The sequence below is a fragment of the Carassius gibelio genome, chromosome B19 (assembly GCF_023724105.1).
Source record: "Carassius gibelio isolate Cgi1373 ecotype wild population from Czech Republic chromosome B19, carGib1.2-hapl.c, whole genome shotgun sequence".
Lineage (NCBI taxonomy): Eukaryota > Metazoa > Chordata > Actinopteri > Cypriniformes > Cyprinidae > Carassius > Carassius gibelio.
In genome coordinates, this window is record NC_068414.1 from 7,893,874 (window position 1) to 7,900,906 (window position 7,033).

At 40.1% G+C, this 7,033-nt stretch overlaps 4 non-coding genes and 5 pseudogenes across 4 annotated transcripts; all 9 read left to right on the top strand.

The window, feature by feature from the left end:
• Positions 1–159: 159 nt before the first annotated feature.
• On the top strand, positions 160–278 carry LOC127979885 (uncharacterized; annotated as a pseudogene).
• Positions 279–770: 492 nt separating this feature from the next.
• Positions 771–889, top strand: LOC127981343 (5S ribosomal RNA). Its single transcript, XR_008160310.1, has one exon. It is a non-coding gene; the product is annotated as a 5S ribosomal RNA (ribosomal RNA).
• A 659-nt stretch (positions 890–1,548) lies between these two features.
• LOC127979866 (5S ribosomal RNA) lies at positions 1,549–1,667 on the top strand. The gene has a single exon (XR_008158961.1). It is a non-coding gene; the product is annotated as a 5S ribosomal RNA (ribosomal RNA).
• Positions 1,668–2,304: 637 nt separating this feature from the next.
• Positions 2,305–2,423, top strand: LOC127979892 (uncharacterized; annotated as a pseudogene).
• Positions 2,424–2,909: 486 nt separating this feature from the next.
• LOC127981323 (5S ribosomal RNA) lies at positions 2,910–3,028 on the top strand. Its single transcript, XR_008160291.1, has one exon. It is a non-coding gene; the product is annotated as a 5S ribosomal RNA (ribosomal RNA).
• A 935-nt stretch (positions 3,029–3,963) lies between these two features.
• Positions 3,964–4,082, top strand: LOC127979925 (uncharacterized; annotated as a pseudogene).
• Positions 4,083–4,971: 889 nt separating this feature from the next.
• LOC127979902 (uncharacterized) lies at positions 4,972–5,090 on the top strand (annotated as a pseudogene).
• A 752-nt stretch (positions 5,091–5,842) lies between these two features.
• LOC127979909 (uncharacterized) lies at positions 5,843–5,961 on the top strand (annotated as a pseudogene).
• A 355-nt stretch (positions 5,962–6,316) lies between these two features.
• Positions 6,317–6,435, top strand: LOC127981426 (5S ribosomal RNA). The gene has a single exon (XR_008160388.1). It is a non-coding gene; the product is annotated as a 5S ribosomal RNA (ribosomal RNA).
• Positions 6,436–7,033: the final 598 nt, after the last annotated feature.

Genomic DNA, 7,033 nt, shown 5'->3' on the forward strand with positions numbered 1-7,033 from the left:
TCTGAATCTTAGCAGGTTTAGGTCTGGTTAGTACTTGGATGAGAGACCGCCTAGGAATACCAGGCGTTTTAAGCTTTTGGGTTTTCTTTCCTACTTATATAATGTACTTGCGAGTAGATTGGCTGAACTTTAAATAGCCCTCTCTTCGCAGCAGACTTCGCTTACGGCCATACCAACCTGTACATGCCCGATCTCGTCTTATCTCGGAAGCTAAGCAGGTTTGGGCCTGGTTAGTACTTGGATGGGAGACCGCCTTGAAATACCATGTGCTGTAAGCTTTTTGGAAAATTTTCACTTAGTATTGAACAATTTTGCCAAAACATGGCCGATCTCTGAATATTAGCAGGTTTGGGCCTGGTTAGTACATGCATGGGAGACTGCCTGGGAATACCAGGTGCTTTAAACTTTGTGGATATTTTTCATGAATTATATAATAATCTTGCAAAAAAAAAGAGTCAATGGCCGATCTCTGAATATTAGCAGGTTTGGGCCTTGTTGGTACATGGATGGGAGACTGCCTAGGAATACCAGGTGCTTTAAACTTTTTGGATATTTTTCACGAATTATATACTAATCTTGCAAAAAAAAAAAAAAAAAGTCAATGCCCAATCTCTGAATCTTAGCAGGTTTAGGTCTGGTTAGTACTTGGATGAGAGACCGCCTAGGAATAGCAGGCTTTTTAAGATTTTGGGTTTTCTTTCCTACTTATATAATGTACTGGCCAGTAGATTGGCAGAACTTTAAATAGCCCTCTCTTCGGAGCAGTCTTCGCTTACGGCCATACCAACCTGGCTATGACCGATCTCGTTTGATCTCGGAAGCTAAGCAGGTTTGGGCCTGGTTAGTACTTGGATGGGAGACCGCCTGGGAATACCAGGTGCTGTAAGCTTTTTGGAAATTTTTCACTTAGTATAGAACAATTTTGCCAAAACATAGAGTCAATGGCCGATCTCTGAATATTAGCAGGTTTGGGCCTGGTTAGTACATGGATGGGAGATTGCCTGGGAATACCAGGTACTTTAAACTTTGTGGATATTTTTCATGAATTATATAATAATCTTGCAAAAAAAAAAGAGTCAATGGCCGATCTCTGAATATTAGCAGGTTTGGGCCTTGTTAGTACATGGATGGGAGAATGCCTGGGAATACCAGATGCTTTAAACTTTTTGGATATTTTTCACGAATTATATAATAATCTTGCAAAATAAATAAATAAATAAAAATAATAAAATAAAAGAGTCAATGCCCGATCTCTGAATCTTAGCAGGTTTGGGCCTTGTTAGTACATGGATGGGAGACTGCCTGGGAATACCAGGTGCTTTAAACTTTTTGGATATTTTTCATGAATTATATAATAATCTTGCAAAAAAAAAGAGTCAATGCCCGATCTCTGCATATTAGCAGGTTTAGGTCTGGTTAGTACTTGGATGAGAGACCGCCTAGGAATACCAGGCGCTTTAAGCTTTTGGGTTTTCTTTCCTACTTATATAATGTACTGGCGAGTAGATTGGCTGAACTTTAAATAGCCCTCTCTTCGCAGCAATCTTCGCTTACGGCCATACAAACCTGGCCATGCCCAATCTCGTTTGATCTCGGAAGCTAAGCAGGTTTGGGCCTGGTTAGTACTTGGATGGGAGACCGCTTAGGAATACCAGGTGCTGTAAGCTTTTTGGAAATTTTTCACTTAGTATAGAACAATTTTGCCAAAACATAGAGTCAATGGCCGATCTCTGCATATTAGCAGGTTTGGGCCTTGTTAGTACATGGATGGGAGACTGCCTGGGAATACCAGGTGCTTTAAACTTTTTGGATATTTTTCACGAATTATATAATAATCTTGCAAAAAAAAAAAAAAAGAGTCAATGCCAGATCTCTGCATATTAGCAGGTTTAGGTCTGGTTAGTACTTCGATAGGAGACCGTCTTGAAATACCAGGTGCTGTAAGCTTTTTGGAAAATTTTCACTTAGTATAGAACAATTTTGCCAAAATATAGAGTCAATGGCCGATCTCTGAATATTAGCAGGTTTGGGCCTGGTTAGTACATGGATGGGAGATTGCCTGGGAATACCAGGTGCTTTAAACTTTGTGGATATTTTTCATGAATTATATAATAATCTTGCAAAAAAAAGAGTCAATGGCCAATCTCTGAATCTTAGCAGGTTTAGGTCTGGTTAGTACTTGGATGAGAGACCGCCTAGGAATACCAGGCGCTTTAAGCTTTTGGGTTTTCTTTCCTACTTATATAATGTACTTGCGAGTAGATTGGCTGAACTTTAAATAGCCCTCTCTTCGCAGCAGACTTCGCTTACGGCCATACCAACCTGGACATGCCCGATCTCGTCTTATCTCGGAAGCTAAGCAGGTTTGGGCCTGGTTAGTACTTGGATGGGAGACAGCCTTGAAATACCATGTGCTGTAAGCTTTTTGGAAAATTTTCACTTAGTATTGAACAATTTTGCCAAAACATGGCCGATCTCTGAATATTAGCAGGTTTGGGCCTGGTTAGTACATGCATGGGAGACTGCCTGGGAATACCAGGTGCTTTAAACTTTGTGGATATTTTTCATGAATTATATAATAATCTTGCAAAAAAAAAGAGTCAATGGCCGATCTCTGAATATTAGCAGGTTTGGGCCTTGTTGGTACATGGATGGGAGACTGCCTAGGAATACCAGGTGCTTTAAACTTTTTGGATATTTTTCACGAATTATATACTAATCTTGCAAAAAAAAAAAGTCAATGCCCAATCTCTGAATCTTAGCAGGTTTAGGTCTGGTTAGTACTTGGATGAGAGACCGCCTAGGAATAGCAGGCTTTTTAAGATTTTGGGTTTTCTTTCCTACTTATATAATGTACTGGCCAGTAGATTGGCAGAACTTTAAATAGCCCTCTCTTCGGAGCAGTCTTCGCTTACGGCCATACCAACCTGGCTATGACCGATCTCATTTGATCTCGGAAGCTAAGCAGGTTTGGGCCTGGTTAGTACTTGGATGGGAGACCGCCTGGGAATACCAGGTGCTGTAAGCTTTTTGGAAATTTTTCACTTAGTATAGAACAATTTTGCCAAAACATAGAGTCAATGGCCGATCTCTGAATATTAGCAGGTTTGGGCCTGGTTAGTACATGGATGGGAGATTGCCTGGGAATACCAGGTACTTTAAACTTTGTGGATATTTTTCATGAATTATATAATAATCTTGCAAAAAAAAAAGAGTCAATGGCCGATCTCTGAATATTAGCAGGTTTGGGCCTTGTTAGTACATGGATGGGAGAATGCCTGGGAATACCAGATGCTTTAAACTTTTTGGATATTTTTCACGAATTATATAATAATCTTGCAAAATAAATAAATAAAAAAAAATAATAAAATAAAAGAGTCAATGCCCGATCTCTGAATCTTAGCAGGTTTGGGCCTGGTTAGTACTTGGATGGGAGACCGCCTGGGAATACCAGGTGCTGTAAGCTTTTTGGAAATTTTTCACTTAGTATAGAACAATTTTGCCAAAACATAGAGTCAATGGCCGATCTCTGCATATTAGCAGGTTTGGGCCTTGTTAGTACATGGATGGGAGACTGCCTGGGAATACCAGGTGCTTTAAACTTTTTGGATATTTTTCACGAATTATATAATAATCTTGCAAAAAAAAAAGAGTCAATGCCATGTCTCTGCATATTAGCAGGTTTGGGCCTTGTTAGTACATGGATGGGAGACAGGCTGGGAATACCAGGTGCTTTAAACTTTTTGGATATTTTTCACGAATTATATAATAATCTTGCAAAAAAAAAAGAGTCAATGCCCGATCTCTGCATATTAGCAGGTTTAGGTCTGGTTAGTACTTGGATGAGAGGCCGCCTAGGAATACCAGGCGCTTTAAGCTTTTGGGTTTTCTTTCCTACTTATATAATGTACTGGCGAGTAGATTGGCTGAACTTTAAATAGCCCTCTCTTCGCAGCAGTCTTCGCTTACGGCCATGCCAACCTGGCCATGCCCGTTCAAGTCTGATCTCGGAAGCTAAGCAGGTTTGGGCCTAGATAGTACTTGGATGGGAGACTGCCTTGAGATACCAGGTGCTGTAAGCTTTTTGGAAAATTTTCACTTAGTATAGAACAATTTTGCCAAAACATGGCCGATCTCTGAATATTAGCAGGTTTGGGCCTTGGATGGGAGACTGCCTGGGAATACCAGGTGCTTTAAACTTTTTGGATATTTTTCACGAATTATATAATAATCTTGCAAAAAAAAAAGTCAATGCCAGATCTCTGCATATTAGCAGGTTTGGGCCTTGTTAGTACATGGATGGGAGACTGCCTGGGAATACCAGGTGCTTTAAACTTTTTGGATATTTTTCACGAATTATATAATAATCTTGCAAATAAAAAAAGAGTCAATGCCAGATCTCTGCATACTAGCAGGTTTAGGTCTGGTTAGTACTTGGATGGGAGACCGCCTTGAATTACCAGGTGCTGTAAGCTTTTTGGAAAATTTTCACTAAGTATAGAACAATTTTGCCAAAACATAGAGTCAATGGCCGATCTCTGAATATTAGCAGGTTTGGGCCTGGTTAGTACATGGATGGGAGACTGCCTGGGAATACCAGGTGCTTTAAACTTTGTGGATATTTTTCATGAATTATATAATAATCTTGCAAAAAAAAAAGAGTCAATGGCCGATCTCTGAATATTAGCAGATTTGGGCCTTGTTAGTACATGGATGGGAGACTGCCTGGGAATACCAGGTGCCTTAAACTTTTTGGATATTTTTCACGAATTATATAATAATCTTGCAAAAAAAAAGAGTCAATGCCCGATCTCTGCATCTTAGCAGGTTTAGGTCTGGTTAGTACTTGGATGAGAGACCGCCTAGGAATACCAGGCGATTTAAGCTTTTGGGTTTTCTTTCCGACTTATATAATGTACTGGCGAGTAGATTGGCTGAACTTTAAATAGCCCTCTCTTCGCAGCAGTCTTCGCTTACGGCCATGCCAACCTGGCAATGCCCGTTCAAGTCTGATCTCGGAAGCTAAGCAGGTTTGGGCCTGGATAGTACTTGGATGGGAGACTTCCTTGAGATACCAGGTGCTGTAAGCTTTTTGGAAAATTTTCACTTAGTATAGAACAATTTTGCCAAAACATGGCCGATCTCTGAATATTAGCAGGTTTGGGCCTTGTTAGTACATGGATGGGAGACTGCCTGGGAATACCAGGTGCTTTAAACTTTTTGGATATTTTTCACGAATTATATAGTAATCTTGCAAAAAAAAAGAGTCAATGCCCGATCTCTGAATCTTAGCAGGTTTGGGCCTGGTTAGTACTTGGATGGGAGACCGCCTGGGAATACCAGGTGCTGTAAGCTTTTTGGAAATTTTTCACTTAGTATAGAACAATTTTGCCAAAACATGGCCGATCTCTGAATATTAAAAGGTTTGGGCCTTGTTAGTACATGGATGGGAGACTGCCTGGGAATACCAGGTGCTTTAAACTTTTTGGATATTTTTCACGAATTATATAATAATCTTGCAAAAAAAAAAGAGTCAATGCCAGGTCTCTGCATATTAGCAGGTTTGGGCCTTGTTAGTACATGGATGGGAGACTGGCTGGGAATACCAGGTGCTTTAAACTTTTTGGATATTTTTCACGAATTATATAATAATCTTGCAAAAAAAAAGAGTCAATGCCCGACCTGTGCATATTAGCAGGTTTAGGTCTGGTTAGTACTTGGATGAGAGACCGCCTAGGAATACCAGGCGATTTAAGCTTTTGGGTTTTCTTTCCTACTTATATAATGTACTGGCGAGTAGATTGGCTGAACTTTAAATAGCCCTCTCTTTGCAGCAGTCTTCGCTTACGGCCATGCCAACCTGGCCATGCCCGTTCAAGTCTGATCTCGGAAGCTAAGCAGGTTTGGGCCTGGATAGTACTTGGATGGGAGACTGCCTTGAGATACCAGGTGCTGTAAGCTTTTTGGAAAATTTTCACTTAGTATAGAACAATTTTGCCAAAACATGGCCGATCTCTGAATATTAGCAGGTTTGGGCCTTGTTAGTACATGGATGGGAGACTGCCTGGGATTACCAGGTGCTTTAAACTTTTTGGATATTTTTCACGAATTATATAATAATCTTGCAAAAAAAAAAAAAAAAGAGTCAATGCCAGATCTCTGCATATTAGCAGGTTTAGGTCTGGTTAGTACTTGGATGAGAGACCGCCTAGGAATACCAGGCATTTTAAGCTTTTGGGTTTTCTTTCCTTCTTATATAATGTACTGCCAGTAGATTGGCTGAACTTTAAATAGCCCTCTCTTCGCAGCAGACTTCGCTTACGGCCATACCAACCTGGCTATGCCCGATCTCGTTTGATCTCGGAAGCTAAGCAGGTTTGGGCCTGGTTAGTACTTGGATGGGAGACAGCCTGGGAATACCAGGTGCTGTAAGCTTTTTGGAAATTTTTCACTTAGTATAGAACAATTTTGCCAAAACATAGAGTCAATGGCCGATCTCTGCATATTAGCAGGTTTGGGCCTTGTTAGTACATGGATGGGAGACTGCCTGGGAATACCAGGTGCTTTAAACTTTTTGGATATTTTTCACGAATTATATAATAATCTTGCAAAATAAAAAGTCAATGCCACATCTCTGCATATTAGCAGGTTTGGGCCTTGTTAGTACATGGATGGGAGACTGCCTGGGAATACCAGGTGCTTTAAACTTTTTGGATATTTTTCACGAATTATATAATAATCGTGCAAATAAAAAAAGAGTCAATGTCAGATCTCTGCATACTAGCAGGTTTAGGTCTGGTTAGTACTTGGATGGGAGACCGCCTTGAAATACCAGGTGCTGTAAGCTTTTTGGAAAATTTTCACTTAGTATAGAACAATTTTGCCAAAACATAGAGTCAATGGCCGATCTCTGAATATTAGCAGGTTTGGGCCTTGTTAGTACATGGATGGGAGACTGCCTGGGAATACCAGGTGCTTTAAACTTTGTGGATATTTTTCATGAATTATATAATAATCTTGCAAAAAAAAAAAA